The 18,227-nt window shown below is 48.6% G+C and overlaps 1 non-coding gene across 1 annotated transcript; it reads right to left on the bottom strand.

The window, feature by feature from the left end:
• Window positions 1–4,039: 4,039 nt before the first annotated feature.
• On the bottom strand, window positions 4,040–4,177 carry LOC114807747. Its single transcript, XR_003755822.1, has one exon. It is a non-coding gene; the product is annotated as a small nucleolar RNA SNORA7 (small nucleolar RNA).
• Window positions 4,178–18,227: the final 14,050 nt, after the last annotated feature.

Genomic DNA, 18,227 nt, shown 5'->3' on the forward strand with positions numbered 1-18,227 from the left:
ATTTATGAAAACTGCAAGAAAATGGCAAAATCAACTAGTTTGAGTTACCTCTCCCTGGCCCACCCTGTAATGAAAGTAACCACAGGCAGTGGCATTACCCAAAACCGGTAAGACAAAGGGGAAGAAGTCTGTGGGCCCCTCGTGGGACAGGGACCGCGACTGATCTATGGTCTCGTATCTACCCCAGCGCCGTGTTCGGCGCTTTTCACATAGTAAGTGCTTAACAAATACTATTAAAAAAAATAAGCAAACACCTGATTGTCCTTCCCAAGCAGGCGAATCAGCCTCTAAATAATGGGGAAAGATTCCTTGTGAGGTACGGTCCAGTGAGCTTGGCACGGGTGTTTAAACCTCAGGCTCAGCATGTGAGTTCCACCCCATCCCGGAGCCTCTCTGGACGGCCGGCAAACAAAGAGCTCATTTTATGGAAAGGCAGAAGCCTGGATCCTCATCAATGCCGCTGGAGCTCTGAGAGCCTCAGGGGCCACCCAAAGGCCAAGTCTCTTCGTGAGAAGCAGCCTGGCTTTGTGGATAGTGCGCGGGCCTGAGACTCGGAGGACCTGGGTTCCAATCCCAGCTCTGCCACTTGTCTGCTGTGCGACCTCGGGTATGTCGCTTCACTTCTCTGCGTCTCAGTTTCCTCATCGGTAAAATGGGAATTAAGGGTGTGAGCCTCAGGTGGGACAGGGACTGTGTCCAACCCGATTAGCTGGTATCTGCCCCAGCACTTAGTACAGTGTCCGGCCCATGGCAAGCGCTTAACAAATGCCATCATTATTATTATCATCTTCCTCCCACCCGACACCGCGGACATTAAGGCCCACCACCTACAGAACTAAAAAAAGAGGCAGAATTCACCTTCATCATAACAGTGGGGATGTTTTTGGCAGTCTGGACCAGAGTGGCTCTCCTTGGAGGAGTGAGGAGCTGAGGAAAGCAAGGTTAGGTAACTTCAATTTTTTGGTCCATACCAAGGGCCGAGTACAACGCACCATATCAATAGACTCCTCCACAGATGCTACCCTAAAGCTGCAGTTACAACTACTGCAGCGTGGCTCAGTGGAAAGAGCCCGGGCTTGGGAGTCAGAGGTCGTGGGTTCTAATCCCGGCTCCGCCGCTTGTCAGCCGTGTGATCTTGGGCAAGTCACTTCACTTCTCTGTGCCTCAGTGACCTCATCTGTAAAATGGGGATAAAGACTGTGAGGCCTTCATGGGACAACCTGATTACCTTGTATCTACCCCAGCTCTTAGAACGGTGCTTGGCACACAGTAAGCGCTTAACAAATACCAACATTATTACTACTCCTAATAATAACTGTGGTATTTGTTAAGTGTTGCTATCCACCAAGCACTATAAGCTAAACACTGGGCTCAACAGACCAAACACAGCCTCTGTCCTACAAGGGACTCCCAGTCTTAGGGGCCGGGAGAACAGGCATTCAAGTCCCATTTTCTAGATGGGTAGACTGAGGCCCAGAGAAGGAAAGTGACTTGCACAAGGTCACACAGCAGGCAAGCGGCAGAGCCAGGTTTAGAATCCAGGTCTTCTGACTCCCCGGCCTGAGAAGCAGCGTGGCTCAGTGGAAAGAGCCCGGGCTTTGGAGTCAGGGGTCATGAGTTCGAATCCCCACTCTGCCACTTGACAGCTGTGTGACTGTGGGCAAGTCAGTTAACTTCTCTGGGCCTCAGTTACCTCATCTGTAAAATGGGGATTAAGACTGTGAGCCCCACGTGGGACAACCTGATTCCCCCCGTGTCTACCCCAACGCTTAGAACAGTGCTCTGCACATAGTAAGCGCTTAACAAATGCCAACATTATTATTATTATTACTAACGCTACCTACTACTATCCTCTCAAACCAGTGATTTTTCCTGTTGTTTCTGATTGACTTATTTTAACTTGGATCCTTCTGTTTTCTTTTTATTTCCCTGGCTGCGTGTGTCTGTCCTCTACACCAAGAGAATGCGAGCCCTTTGTGGTCCAGGAACCCCATATCTTAATTGATTTCCAGGATGCACATTAAATCCTCAATTTCTATTATTACTGATAGATTGATTACTGGATGTTTCTCTGACCAGAATCTTAGGGGAACATTTTAGAATCAGCATAACTCAACTTGGACCTGGATCTGTGCCCTTTGGGTATTTGATATTCACCCCACCTTCCCCCTCCCCTGCTAGACTGCAAGCTCCTTGTGGGACTCTGTTATATTGTACTCTCCCAAGTACTTAGTACACAGTGAGCACTCGATAAGTACCATTGATTGATTCAGTAAATACAGAAATTAAATACTGCAAAGCAACCTAAAAAGAGTATATTCCAACCCCACTTTCGCCGGATGAATCAAGCTGGGGCCTTGGCTCTGTCTCCTCCTTCCAGTTCCCCGTAAAAACTTAAAAGGAGTATGTGTTTGTAAAGAGATACATTTTTTTCTTTAAAAAAGATAATCTCTTCTAATACTCATTATTCTGGAGAAGTCAGGACATGCGATAAAAGCATGGGATGACCCACAACCTTCAGGCAACCAACACTGTTTCGCCAGTTAGACCTGTACGGCCCAAATTTTCTCAGTGGTTGCTGGCAAAACAAGAAGAAAACAGTTGCAATCATGTATTCATGAGCTGGCAAGAAAGAAACCGCTCTCACTGCTGGCTCAGATTTCTTGCCCATAAAAAGGTTGCAATGGGCATAAGGCATATTGGCATAGCTCAGCAAGTGTTCTTTGCTGCTCCCACTCCGTCCGAGGGCACCAATTTCAGGGGTGAAATGGAGGCAATTATCCCTCCCCTCCTCCCGTTTCCAAGTAGCCACAGGGGCAGCGCTATTTTTTGATTCCCAGGTCAACAGTCTTGGCCCGCTAGGGACAGCTGAAAGTGGAGGACAGCCGGCCCAGCGCTCAGAACCGTGCTTAGCACATAGTAAGCGCTTAACAAATACCATGATTATTATTATCAGAAAATAGGATTGGGATGCCCTCCCTCTCTACAGTGGTGGGCCTGCCTGTATTCACTCCCCTTTCCCCCCTACTCCTTGACACAAGCTCTAATACGGAGTCACTACTGAAGGGATCGCTCCCGCCCAAACTCACTCCCCGTCTTATCTCGTCCCCATGCAGAGGAATAAAAATAATCACTGTGGTATTTGTTAAGCCCTTACTGTGTACTATGCACCGTACTAAGCCCTGGATGGATGTAAGATCATCATATCTGTCCCACGTGGTGCTCCCAGACTGAGGGGGAAGTAGAACAAGCATTTTATCCCCATTGTAAAGCTAAGGAAATCGAGATATAGCGAACTTCAGTGACTTGGCCAAGTTCACACAGCAGGCAAGTGGCGGAGCCAGATTAGAGCCCTGTTCCTTCAACTCCCAGGACCCTACCGTTTTCAGCAGGCCACGCCTGGCTCATTTCTTATCATTCAAACCCTGGCCTGGATTCACACCACCCCGTGCTCGGGAGGCTGGAGCTCAGGACATAGCAGGAGTGAGTTAAAGGGGCAAAGGGTAAGGAGAGAATTAAAATGACCCAGGATAGACCCTGGTGTTTGTTGAGAGTTTCTAGAGAGAGTTGCCCGGTGTTCCGTTTTATGTGATAAATACTGAATGAGTTAAACGTGCCCTTATAGAAAGAACTGGGCCTTGAGCCCTAGGGCTGGAATGGAATGTTCACCTGTACGGATCGTGAATGGTCTAGCGTGATATCTGATGAGCTGGTTGTCTTCTGGCTTGGGCAGGTCAACTTTGAGCCCTAGGAGGGGAGAATGGAATGTTCATTTGAATGGAGCATATGTGAGCCTAGACCTCTGGATTCCTCGTTGTTGTCTTATGCTGTCGAGTCGTATCCGACCCATAGCGACGTCATGGACGCATCTCTCCCAGAACGCCCCGCTCCATCTGCAATCGTTCTGCTTGTGTATCCATAGAATTTTCTTGGTAAATATAGGGAAGTGGTTTATCGCCATCGCCTTCCGCGCAGTGAACTCGAGTCTCCGCCCTCGAGTCTCTCCCATGATGCTGCAGCCCAGCACACGGGAGTTTTGACTTGTAGCAGATGGCCTTCCACTCGCTAGCCACTGCCCAAACTAGGAATGGAATGGGTATGCCTCTGCTTGACTCTTCTTCCTGTAGCCGAGACTGGTAGAGTAGTGGAAACTCTCCAGGGGCGATCCTGAGAAGGGCTCCTACCCCTCCTCCTAAACAAAAATCCTACGCGAGGATATGGCTCAGGGTTTCGGTCTTTCAATCGCTTGGTGAGACATAGGGGCATTTGGCATCACTCTGGGTGGCTGAACAGCCCTATTTATTAATAATAATGATAATAATGATGATGGTGGCATTTGTTAAGCGCTTACTATGTGCCAAGCACTGTTCTAAGCACTGGGGTAGATGCAAGGTAATCGGGTTGTCCCACGTGGGGCTCACAGTCTTCATCCCCGTTTTACAGATGAGGTAACTGAGGCACAGAGAAGTGAAGCGGCTTACCCAAGGTCAGACAGCAGATAACTGGCGGAGCGAGGATTAGAACCCAAGTCCTCTGACTTCCAAGCCTGTGCTGTTTCCACTGAGCCACGCCGCTTCTCGGTTAAGGGATGTCTTCCTTCTTCCGGATTGGGGAGGCTGTAGAAAAGGTGCCCTTAATAGTGCCTGCCTCACGGGACCGTGTCCGATTTCTTTATTCCCATCTACCCCAGTGCTTAGTAGAGTGCTGGGTACATTGTAAGCCTAAGAAATTCTATTATTCTCATTATTATTATTCTTATCATCATCGTCGCCGTCATTATTCTTGTGCCTGATTAGCTTTAATCTGTCCGGAGGCTTAAGCCACCATCTGCTGTCTCGCTGCCTTCCTCTAAAGCAGGAGTGCTTTGCTATCATCATCAGCGCATTTGCCCCAGCGATGACAAGTAACAATGAAGAGAGAGAGACAGTCTCTCAGGAGCCGGATATACTCATCACAGTGACTCCAAAAGCCGAGAAACTCCGAATCTTGGGAGATTCGAAGAAGAGGTGGGCAAGAGCTGTCGGAACACGGACCGGAGTGATTGGACCGAATGAGATCGGAAAGCGAAATAACAAAGGCCTACTTCTCCTCCGTGAACATACCAAACCAAAACCATCTGCCGCCACCCAGGTAGGAAGAGGAAGACATCTCCAGGTTGCACCCAAGGTCTAAAGAAAAGCATCTCATAAACTGTATCAGTAATGCTCGAAAGACAGATCAAGCAACCATCAAGTCAGTGGGTGTGGCAGAGATAACCTCAAGGCTGGGTAGAAGGAAATGACTCAGAAATATAAGAACCACTTAAAAACAAAGCAGGAAATGCATTAAAAACACCCCACAGCTCTCCGTAATCACAACGAAACTGAGGCCCGCGGACTCCTGCAGCAAGACGCGTTCGTCAGTCCGAGAAACGTGGGGGACCGGTGGCGGGATGCCAAAGCTGAAGAGACGTGGGGATATGCTGATCACCGAGACAAACTCCCGTTCTAAACTAAGGAATTCTACGGTCCCATTCGCCCAACCACCGTGCTGCCGACAGAGAGGGAATCCTACCGAAACTGTGCACGGGGATATGTACTGTTCCTTGTGCGCACACATCCCCACTTGCTCCTCCCCACCCCGTTAAGTGACTTTTGACAACCTGGCTGCCTGAACCAGGCTCAGGAGGCTCAGGGGCTACTGAGGCTGAAGTCTGGGGGATCCCAGGTTTTTTGGGGGGGGCCCCAAACACTGCATAAGGCCACCCTCAGCCGCAAGAGCCGCCTGTATTGCTGCAGCTGCCGAAGCATGCCCGCAAGCAGGGCCAGATGGGGCCGGCTCTCCTCCCCAATCTCTCTCCTTCCTGCCGTACTGGCCTGTTTGTTACCGGGGACAGCTTGCATGAGACAGATGGAAACCACAGCCCCCAGCTCGGAGGGAGCCAAAGTCTCCTCCAGCTGTGAAGGAGACACAGCCCCCACTGTGCGGGAGAAATTACTCGTGCGGGATCCGCAGCCCTCAGAAGATCCCACGCTCAGCTTTGGCAAGACAGGAGAGGGAGGGAGCCCCCAGACCCTTAGTGAGAGAAGCAGGGATGGCTCCCTGTCCCCCAAAACCTTGGCTATGAGGGAACTGGCCGGATCCAAAGACACCAGCTGCCTCCTCAAATAAGTCCCAGGCCTACAAAGCGTAATAGCCCCATCCATTAGCTGGCTAATAGCATTAGCTAATCATTCCATCCATTAGGGTTAATTGTCCAGGGGATTAGTGAATGTTAACGGTGGAAGCTAGAGCTACCGTGGTCATACACTCTCCTCTCACCCATCAGTAGTTCCCCCTACGCTGGAAAAGTGACCCAGGGGTGCCAGCCTGGGGAGGGGGGGGGAGACTCCTCATCAGGTGCCAATCAGTGAAGTGAGGGGATTCAATGTCCTCATATAATAATAACGATAATTACGGTATCTATTAAGCGCTTACACTTTAGGCCAGGCACTGTACCAAACCCTGGGGTGGATCCAAGCAAATCGGGTTGGACATGTCCCTGTCCCACGTGGGGCTCACGGTCTCAATCCTCATTTTCCAGATAAGGTAACCGAGGCCCAGAGAGGTGAAGTGTCTCGCCCCGGGTCACACAGCAGACAAGTGGCAGAGCCGGGATTAGAAAACATGACCTTCTGACTCTCGGGCCCGTGCTCTATCCACGACCCCATGCTGTTTCCCATATGCAGCATACTTCTCATATGCAGCAAGATGGGGTGATAGCATGTGTCACGTGCCCCCCCCCCCCCGATTTTCAGTATGGACAGGCTTATCGGGGGATTAGCACAACCCTGCCGTTGGTGAGACCTGTGCCCGATCTCATCAATCAATCAATCAAGAGCATTTATTGAGTGCCTGCCGTCTGCAGAGCACTGTACTAAAAGGCTTAGGAAAATACAGTACGAATTGGGAGAAACGATCCCTGCCCATAAGGAGTTTACAGCCCAGAGCAGGAGTCAGGCCTTAAAATAAATTACAGAAAGAGGAACTGGCAAAGTCCAATGATATGTACATAAGTGTCTTGGGGCTGTGGGTGGGGTGAATATGAAGCGCTTACGGGGCACAGATCCAAATGCATAGGCAACACGGAAGGGAGAGTGAGTAGACGAAATGAGGACTTATTCAGGGAAGGCCTCTTGGAGGAGAGGAGATTTTTAGGAAGAGTTTGAAGGTGGAGAGAGGGGTGGTCTCTTGGGTATGATGGGGTGGGAGCTCCAGGCCAGAGGGAGGACATGGGCAAGGAATCAGCAGTGAGAAAGAGGAGATAGAGGTCCAGTGAGCAGGTTGGCGTTAGAGGAACAAAGTATAATAATAATAATAATGATGGTATTTGTTAAGCACTTACTATGTGCCAGGCTCTGTACTAAGCGCCGGGGTGGATACGAGCAAATCGGGTGGGATGCAGTCCCTTGTCCCACTTGGGGCTCACAGTCCCAAGCCCCCTTTTACAGATGAGGTCACTGAGGCACGGAGAAGTGAAGTGACTTGCCCAAGGTCACACAGCAGGCAGGTGGCGGAGCCTGTGCTCTGTCCACTATGCCAGGCTGCTCCTCTCATGCAGGCCGAGTTGTAATAGGAGAGCAGCGAGGTGAACCTAGAGGTACCCGGGGCTTTCCGGGGGCTTGGGAATGTCCAGGTCAGGGGGTAACAGTCTAGCAGGGACCGAGAGCTCTCCCTGCCTCGTGCTTATCCTGTCTTTGGGATTGGCCTGTGCATTAGAGATGGGAAAGGGGTGAGGCACGGTTAATGCCGGCCTCGCCGTAACTCGCGTTTAATGAGGTTATGTTCCAGGCAGAACCGTCTGAGGTGTCACTCACTGGCAAGTAGACTCGGTTTCTGATGCCTGGAAGAAAGGATTTTTCTAGCTCATTGTGGGCGGGACACGTGTCTGCTTATTGTTATACTGTACTCTCTAAGCGCTTAGTACCGTACACGCAGTAAGCGCTCAATAAATACTGACTGTCGTATTTGAAGACTGTTTAAGCGGGTCGCTATCGCAACAAATCATGGGTCTACAGGTGAGAGCTTTAGAGATAATTGAGGCTTAGAAATTACCACGACATTATGACCCAAATCCTTTGTATAGTTCAGGCTAAAAAGACACTTCTGCCTATAATCAGATAATTGAGGCCAAAGTGCACGTCTGAGGTCTGCATTATCCAGATGAATTGCATGTAAAGAGAGAGTCAAAGCAAAATCAATCAATCACATTTATGAGCACCTACTGTGTGCAGAGCTCTGTTCTAAGCCCTTAGGAGGGTATAAAAGAAGCTTAGTGGAAAACGTGATCCTGCGGCTAATGAGACCTGGGTTCTAATCCTGCCTTTGCCACTTGCCTGGTTGTGTGTGTGTGTGTGTGTGTGAAAGAGAGAGGGAGAGAGAGACCTTGGGTAAGTCACGTAACTTTTATATGCCTCTGTTTCCTCATCTGTAAAATGGGGATTAGACACCTGTTCTCTCTCCCCTTTAAACTGTGAACCCCTTGTAGGGCGGGGACCATCTCTGATCTGATTGTATTGCATCTACCCCAACAGTTTGCACATAGTAGGCACTTAACAGATATTATAATATTATTAACTGCTGCTACTACTACTACTACTAATAAGAAGAATCAAAAGATACAGTCCCTGCCTTCCAGGGATTTACAATCTAATGGAAAAATCCTGAGTATCGCCGATTATCTGATGGGGCTCGAAGGGCAGCCAGAACACATAATTTCAATGATTAAAAAGACTTTTATTTTGTCCTTAAGTTATCTTTTTCAGCTGTCTACACAGCCCCAATTCACCATCTGTTTTTCAACCCTCTCCTCACAGAGGACTGCGTGGATCTGGCCTTGATGGAATTCTTCATGTCTGTCTAATTTCCTCAAACAATCATGTGTGTGCCGTTCAATTTCTTGTGTCAGGGCTACGGAAAAAGACAAATGGTCACAGAAGCCAGGCTAATGATCTTTCGGCTGCTAAAGGAGAGCACTTTAAAACTTCCTTTGTTTCGGTACCTTCTGATGTCCCTGTTTCATAGAGTGTTATAATAGGTTCATTCTGTAATGGAAGGGCATCTCAGGGAAATAGGGGGGGTTTAGGTTCAAGAGTCTCAGAGACACTTAAGTACACTAATTAAAATGCTCGAGGGAGAGGCAAGGTTGGCAATCTTCTATTGTCTTCCCTCTCTCAATCTTTGTATCCTATTCCCGAGTCTCTCATCCCATGACCCCTCCCCCAGCCTTCTTCCTCTGACTCACAAAATTCTTGCCCTGTAAGCTCCCTTTGGGCAGGAAACTTGCCTACCAACTCTGCTGCACTGTACTCTCCTAAGAGCTTAGTACCGAGCTCTACCCACGGAAAGGCCTCAATAAATGTGATTGATGGATAAAGCCTCCCGGAGAGGCTGCTCCTGGGAAGAAGATCTGGTTACTGAGCTGCCTGGAAAAAGAAGTTAGGGGAATTGGGTCAAGGGCAGAAGTCAGCAGGAGAACAGGCCAACTCCCCAAATCCTGGCTACCCAGGCCAGAGCACAGCAGGCTTAAGACATTCAAATTTCCCGTTAGGGGTATGTGTTGCTCCTAAGTGTAAGTGATCTTCCTGCACTGATTTTCCTTCTTCAGGGAGAAACTTTACTCAAAGAGGTTGAAAGGTAGAGAGGTATGACTGGATGAACAGAGTTGCAGTTTTTCATTCAAGCTCTTGTTTTGCCTGGCAGCAAACACATGTAATACCTGTGCAGAGGAAACAGCAGATCTAAGCAGTCTCGGATGGAGATTTTGGTACAAGTATCTTTTTGTTTGAACTGCAGTTCAGGACTGATGCAAAACCAAATGTAAAACATTGGCAGGAGCTGCAAGGGGCAAAATAATAATCTGTTTGAAAACCAATGCAGAAGTCACACACCTCTTAATGGCACAGATGTGTGCATCGGTGTTTTCCACTGAACATGGGCTTGGGAATCAGAAGAACCTGGGTTTTAATCCCAGCTTTGGCATTTATCTGCTGTGTGACCTCGGGCAAGTCACTTCACTTCTCTGTGCCTCAATTACCTCATCTGTAAAATAGGGATTAAGACTGTGAGCCCCATGTGGGACATGGACTGTGTCCAACTCGATTAACTTGTAGAGAAGCAGCGTGGCTCAGTGGAAAGAACGCGGGGTTAGGAGTCAGAGGTCGTGGGGTCTAATTCTGGCTCTGTCACTTGTCAGCTCTGTGACTTTGGGCATGTTACTTAACTTCTCTGGGCCTCAGTTACCTCTTCTGGAAAATGGGGATTAAAGACTGTGAGCCCCACATGGGACAACCTGATTACCTAGTATCTCCCCCAGTGCTTAGAACAGTACTTGGCATGTAGTAAGCACTTAATAAATACCACCATTATTATTAGCACATAATACTAGCACATAGAGCTTAAAAAATACCACGATTATTAACAAATACCATAAAAAAAAGAATGGCGAAGTCCATTTGAATGAGGTCCTTCAGAAAGGTTTTTTTTTTTTTTCCCAGGATGATTGCATCCTTGGCTTGGGATGTGGTTGACAGTATAAGTGTGGGGATTTGTGGAGGGACTATTGTGTGATGAGCAATCCCTGTCCTCAAGGAGCTTTAAGAGAAACCGTACTTACCTCCCTTGCTGCGGAAAGCAGCACGGCGTAGCGGATCGAGCACGGCCCTGGGACTCAGAAGGTCACGGGTTCTACTCTCGCCTCTACCGCTTCTCCGCTGTGTGGCCTTGGGCAAGTCATTTCACTTCTCTGGGCCTCAGTTACCTCATCTGTAAAATGGAAATTGAGACTGTGAGCCCTATGTGGGACAGGGACTGTGTCCAACCCAATTTGTTTTTATCCATCGCAGCACTTAGATGCCTGGCACATAGTAAGCGCTTAACAAATACCACATTTATTATTATTATTTCTTCTAGAAATGATAGCAGCAGCTCCCCCAACCTCCCCTCCCCCCCCCACCCCTGGACTGTGAGCTTGTTGTGGGCAGGGATTGTCACTGTTTATTGTTGTGTTGTACTTTCCCAAGCGCTTAGTACGGTGCTCTGCGTGCAGTAAATGCTTAATAAATACGATTGAGTGAATGAATGAATGAATGAGTGAATGAATGAATGAATGAATGAATGAATGAATTCATAGCTTTGAACTTTGCCCGATTTCTCCTGTTCCGGGCAGCCCCAACAGCAGGCTGCCTGCTTCAGCGCTTAGAACACTAGCAACTATCCTGGTTCCCCCAGGGATAATAATAAAAATAATACTAATAATAATAGCATTTGTAAAGTGCTTACTATGTGCCTGGCACTGTACTAAACTCTGAAGTGGATACAAGCAAATCGGGTTGGACACAGTGCCTGTCCCGCACAAGGCTCACAGTCTTTATTCCCATTTTACAGATGAGGTAACTGAGGCTCAGAGAAGTGAAGTGGCTTGCCCCAAGGCCACCTAGCAGACAAGTGGCAGGGCCAGGATTAGAACCCATGACCTTCTGACTCCCAGGCCCGTGCTCTACCCACTACGCGGGGCTCCCTCAGGGGAAGTATGGATAAGCTTGCAATGCAGTCCGTCGGTCAAGTGGACGGGCTAAATGCCAAACCACTCCGCCACATGTCTTCTGTGTGACCTTGGGCAAGTCATTTAACTTCTCTGGGCCTCAGTTCCCTTATTATGTGCCAAGCACTGTTCTAAGCGCTGGGGTAAATACAAGGTAATCAAGTTGTCCCATGTGGGGCTCACAGTTTTAATCCCCATTTTACAGATGAGGTAATTGAGGCACAGAGAAGTTAAGTGACTGGCCCAAAGTCACACAGCTGATAAGTGGCGGAGCCGGGATTAGAAACAATGACCTCTGACTCCCAAGCCCGTGCTCTTGCCACTAAGCCATGCTGCTTCTCCGTATCTGTAAATCGGGGATTAAGACTGTGAGCCCCATGTGGGACATGGACTGGGTTCAACCCGATTCACTTGTATCTACCTCAGTGCTTAGTACGGTGCCCAGCACATAGTAAGCACTTAACAAATATCATAAAAAGAATATTGTAGCTCTGATATATGGGATAGCGATATGGTGGTGAAAAAAAAAAATGCCAAATCTAACTGGGGCAAAACAAACAGTCATTTGAAGGGGAAAAGGTCTCAAAACCACGCCATGCTAACCTACTTACTGCACTTTGATGTCGCTGCCTCGCTGCCCACGTCCTTCTCTCGCTGCCCACATCCTTCCTCTGGCCTCCTCTTTGGTATCAGATAGATCACCACTCTCCTCAGCTTCAAATTCATCCTAGCATTCCATCTCTCCTAAGAGGCTTTCCCTTCGTTTTCTCTGCTCACTCTCCCTCCTTCCTCACCTAGGCACCTAGATCCATTCCCTTTAAGCACTTGATTTTTTCACCCCACCCTCAACCCCACAGCACCTATGTACATATACTTATATTCCACCGGTTCCCCTATCTGTAATTCAGTTTAATGTCCGTCTCCGACTCCAGATTGTTAGCTCCTTGTGAGCCGGGATGTGTCTACCGATTCCAGCATATTGTGCTCTCCCAAGCACTTAATAATTAATAAAAATTACGGCATTTGTTAAGCGCTTACTATGTGCCAGTCACTGTACTAAGCGCTGGACTCTGCACACGAATGCTCAGTAAATACCATCGATTGACTCAGGTGTCTAAGTTAACGCTGGATTAACTGCCTATCTACTTGTTTTGTTGTCTGTCTCCCCCTTTTAGACTGAGAGCCCGTTGTCGGGTAGGGATTGTCTCTATCTGTAGCCGAATCGTACTCTCCAAGCGCTTAGTACAGTGCTCTGCACACAGTAAGCGCTCAATAAAGACGATTGAATGAATGAATGAATGAATGACAGTTGTCTGTGGCGAGATATAAGGGTTTATTTTAATGGTAAGGTTTTGTCCTCGGGTTGAGTGACATAGCTGGAGGTGGGGATGAGGGGGAGACACAAGAATGAAGAGAAGAAAACGAGCTTAAAGTGGGGGGAGGATTCTCACCAGAGGTTGTTCCAATCCTTATCATGTCCTCATTTGCTCTATTACTTAGTAACTAATGGGCACATTCTTATCAGGTTGGTGCTAATTCAAGCAGGTTGTAAACAGACCTCTTTTTTGAACATGCATTTCAGCATTAAGAGAGCAGAACTTGGGGTTGGAGAGGAATGTTGGACACTCGAACTATCAATCAATCAACGGTATTGGTTGGGCACTTACTGTGTGCAGAGCACTGTACTAAATGATTGGGAAAGTACAAAATAGTCAAGAGAATCGCTGATGTCAAGGATCCTCGGAAAGACTCCGAGGCAGGACTTGAGCATTCTCTTAGCCCTGGGTAATCTCCAATCGATCAATCAATCAATCAATCTATCATACTTATTGAGGGCTTACTGTGTGCAGAGCACAGTATTAAGCACTTGGGAGAGTAATCAATCGATCGTATTAATGGAGTGTTAGCTCTGTGCAGAACACTCTTCTAAGTGCTTGTGAGAGTATGATACAATAGAGTTGGTAGACACATTCCCTGCTCATGACGAGCTCACAGTCCAGAGTGGGAGACAGACATCAATATATAAATTTTAAAAAACCTGATATATACTAAAGTGCTGTGGGGCTGAGGGAGGGGTGAATAAAGGGTGCAAATCCAAGTGCAGGGTGACGCAGGAGGGAGTGGGAGAAGAGGAAATGAGGGCTTAGTCAGGGAAGGCCTCTTGGAGGAGATGTGCTTTTCAATAAGGTTTGGAAGAGGGGAAGAGTGATCATCTGTCAGCTATGAAGAGGGAGGGGGTTCCAGGTCAGAAGCAGGATGTGGGCAAGAGGTCGATAGTGAGATAAACGAGATCAAGGTACAGTGAGTAGATTGGCATTAGAGGAATGAAGTGTGCGGCCTGGGTTGTAGTAGGAAATCAGGGAGAAGAGGTAGGAGGGCAAGATTTAAAAGACAACGGTATGGAGTTTCTGTTTGATGTGGAGGTGATGGGCAACCACTGGAGGTTCTTGAGGAGTGGGGAAACACGGATTGAACGGTTTTGTGCAAAAATGATCCGGGCAGCAGAGTGAAGTATGGACTGGAGTGGGGAGAGACAGGAGGCGGGGAGGTCAGCAAGAAGGCTGATGGAGTAGTGAAGGCAGGATAGAAGGCCTTGTCTGAACGTGGCAGTGGTCTGGATGGAGAGGAGAGGGTGGATTTTTAGCATTGGTTTGAAGGTTGAATCGACAGGATTTGGTGACAGATTGAATGTGTGGGTTGAATGAGAGAGGATTTGAGGATAATACCAAGGTTACAGGCTTGTGTGACAGGGAGGAAGGTGGTGCCGTCTACGGTGATGGAAAAGGCAGGGGGAGGACAGGGTTCGGGCGGGAAGATGAGGAGTTCCGTTCTGGACGTGTTTAGTTTGAGGTATCGGCCGGATATCCAATTAGAGATGTCTTGAAGGCAGGAGGAAATATGAGACTGCAGAGAAGGAGAGAGATCAGGGCTGGAGATGTAGATTTGGAGATGTAGATCTCCACAAAGATTGATTTGGTGCCAGGGCTTTGTTTTGCGGACTTGGGGAAGGAGCAGTTATTTTCATCCCAAATATTTTCTAAAAAAAATTTACCCTTTGCAGACATGACCACAGACTTTGTGTTAAATGGAGCAAGCCCTACTAATGTTCATTTGTAGCCAAAGGCTGAATTTGCCCCTCGCAGATTCAGGCCAAGAATTGATTTTTATTTTTTTCCACTAGAAAAATCCTTTCCAGAACTACGCCTTTCCTCCACAGACTTGGCATCCAACTTCAGGAGTCATGCCTTCAGTCCTTTGGAAATTGAAAAAGAGGTATTTTCTTGTTGCGTGCCTGCTGAAGTACAAGAGGACTCAGGTTTATAACTGAGCAAATCTGCAAGTCCGGGGCTTAAACTGAATTCTAAATTAAGCCTCGGTCATGGTTTATCAATTTTCCTTCCGGCTGGTGGCTTCTATGTCATGGTTCTGCAAACCTTTTCTGCTTCCTCCTGATTTTTAGTCTAGCCCTATCCGGGGGGGGTTGTAGGGGCTGCAGTGGTTGGGGAAATCAAAGGTAGGGAGAGACAGGTTGCTGTGATGTTGTCGGTCTGGAAATTTCAGAGCCTCCTGCCCTGTCCCTGCCTCTTCCTTACCTGAGGCTCCGGGCTGTGGGAAAGTACCCGGTGCTTCTCCTCCTGAGCACTTCCACCGCCCTGTTTCAGTGAGAGAGTCTCAGATCGTAGGAATTTAAGGATCTGTCCCATGAACTATGTTAGAACGATGCCCCCTCCTTCGTTACTCCCCCGATTTCCCACTACAACCCGGCCTACACACTTCACTCCTCTAATGGCAGCCTATTTACTGTACCTTGCTTGATCTCATGGAGCTTGTCCATGTCCCGCCTCTGGCCTGGAACACCCTCCCTCTTTCTATCCAACAGATGATCACTCTCCCCACCTTCAAAGCCTTATTAAAAGCACGTCTCACCCAAAAGGCCCTCCCTGCTAAACCCCATTTCCTCTTCTCCCAATCCCTTCTGCGTCAGCCTAGCCCTTGGATTTGAACCCTTGTTCACCCCTTCCTCAGCCCCGCAGCACTTAGGTACATAGCAGTAATTTCTTTATTTCTATTAATTTCTGTACCCTCCTCTAGACTGTAAACTCCTTGTGGGGAGGGAACATCTCTACCAACTCCGTTATAGCGCACTCTCCCAAGCACTTAGTACAGTGCTCTGCACACAGTAAGTGCTCGATAAGTATGATTGATTGATCGACCAGAGTTTCTTTATGCTATTTGTTAAGTGCTTACCATGTGCCGGGCCCCGTTCTAAGCCCTGGGGTAACAAGTGAATCAGGTTGGACACAGTCCCTGTCCCACATGGAGTTCACAGTCTTAATCCCCATTTTACAGACGAAGGGACTGAGGCCCAGAGAAGATACCCAAGGTCACCCAGAGGAAAGTGGCAGGGCCAGGATTCGGATCCAGGTCCTCTGACTCTCAGGACCGCGCTCTATCCACTAGACCACGCCACTTTCAGTTTCGGGGACGTACGCGGATATGTTTTCCGCCTCCCCCTCAAAAAAAAAAATTGAAGAAGGAAGTGATGTGTATCCCAAGCCAATGGAAGTAATGGCATAGCGAAGGAGAGAGGTGCCCACGTCAGCGTGCATTTCCCACCTTGCTTAGGGGGACGGTAGGAGGGTTGGCTTCCTTCCACCACCTGAGCACGGGAACGCAGAGGCCTGGCTTAGACCACCATTTTCCACCTCCACCAATACTGCCGCTCAACCAAAGCAGTGGGTGGAAGCAGCTTTGGCAACCTCTGTGATCTGGCCGGGGATGGGCCAGATGAGCTTAGCACAGCGCTCCAAGCGCCTACTACAGGGCCCCCAAATGCTCAATAAATACGATCGACTGGTGAGGTGAGGCCACCGTTACCTCCGCCTCTTGCGACAAGGTCTGAAAGACCCTCCTGGCAAGTGGTGGACGCAACAGCAATCCCCAGCAGGCAGCAAGGAGATGGTGGTGGTGAGTGTTTGGTTCGTGGGTATCCATATGTATCGGTCTGTTGGTAGTAATCGGTCAATTAATCAGTAATATTTATTGAGCATGTTCTATGCCCAGAGCACAGGTCCTTATGTTCCTCCAGGAGTTTACAATCCAGTGGGAGAGACCCATCCTAAAATTAGTTCCAGAAAGAAGAAGGAAGAAGAAAAAGGGGATATGTACATACGTTTTATGGTCTTTGTTAAGCACTTACTGGGTGTCAAACACTGTTCCCAGAGCTGAGGTAGGCACAAGTTAATTGGGTCACACCCAGTCCCCGCCCCACCTGGGGCTCAAAGTCTAAGTAGGAGGGAGAACAGGAATCCCCATTTCACAGTTGAGGAAAATGAGCGCAGAGAAGTGCGGTGACTTGCCCAAGCTCACACAGCAAGCAGTTGGCAGAATGGGTTCAGAACTCAGATCCTTCTGACTGCCAGGACCATGCTCCCGGTCCTGCCCCTCGTCTGCTGCGTGACCTTGGGCAAGTCACTTCACTTCTCTGTGCCTCGGTTCCCTCATCTGAAACGTGAGGATTAAGACTGTGAGCCCCATGTGGGACATGGACTGTGTCCAACCTGATTACCTTGTATCTACCCCAGCACTTTGAACCGTGCCTGGCACATAGTAAACACTTAGCAAATACCATGATTATTTTTATTATCGTTATGCTCTCTCCACTAGGCCATGCTGCTTAAATAATAGATAGGGTAGGTAAGGTACGTACAGACAGAAGTGCTGCAGGAAATCGAGAGTACTTAGGGAGCACAGAAGTGCCGAAGAGGCAGTTGGGGGAATAAAATCAGCGGAAATTAGAGGTGAATCGGGGAAAGCCTCCTGGAGATGCGATCTAAGAAGGGTCCTGAAGATGGGGAAAGCAGTAATTTCCTGGATGGGAAGGGGGAGGGAGTTTCAGGCAGAGAGGAGGTTGAAAGCAAGAGTTCTGGGGTAGGAGGGACAAGAAATAATAATTCGATTATCCGATTCACCTGAGTGACAATGAGTAGGTCCTTTTCATATTTTCTATCCATTTCCGACTCTCCATCTTTCCTGCCTTTCCAGCCCTGCCCCCTGCCTCTGCCCCTCTAGGTCCCCCCAAGTTTGATGGCCTTATTCCAACATCTCTCCCATTGCTCCCGCATTTGCCCACCCCTTTCTCTCGGCTCCCTTGGCAGGGATCTTGGCAACTGGGGCAAAGGGGAGAGGAGGCTGGGCAGGGCAGGGTAGTCTGAGCTGGGCTGGGTGGCCTTGGAGGAGCTAGGTTCAGAAATTGCCCCTCTTACCCACCGCTGCTTTCTTCTTTTAGTGCTCAGGGGTCAGCTGTGGCAGACTTCACAGTTGACTTGCGATGGAGTCCTCGGACCTGGTTCATATTTTCTCTCAGTCCCCGGGGGAGGGGGAGCTCTCTGCACCACGATCAGCCCCCGTGCAGCGGGAAAAACATTGGCAGGCAGAACTGGGTTTAGAATAGGTATACGAGGATACGGGCAAAGCAGGTTAAGGTATAGAATAAGACAGGGTGAGGATGGAGGGAGAAGGGGACTGTGTTAGGGCTATTCATCTGCTGTTACAGAGCTGGGTCGTATCATGGGGTTTGGCACGCTACGTAATAATATGATGATATCTGTTAAGCGCCTACCAAGCACTGTACTAAGCACTGGGGTCGATTTGAGATAATCAGGTG

The sequence above is a fragment of the Ornithorhynchus anatinus genome, chromosome X3 (genome assembly GCF_004115215.2).
Source record: "Ornithorhynchus anatinus isolate Pmale09 chromosome X3, mOrnAna1.pri.v4, whole genome shotgun sequence".
Classification (NCBI taxonomy): domain Eukaryota; kingdom Metazoa; phylum Chordata; class Mammalia; order Monotremata; family Ornithorhynchidae; genus Ornithorhynchus; species Ornithorhynchus anatinus.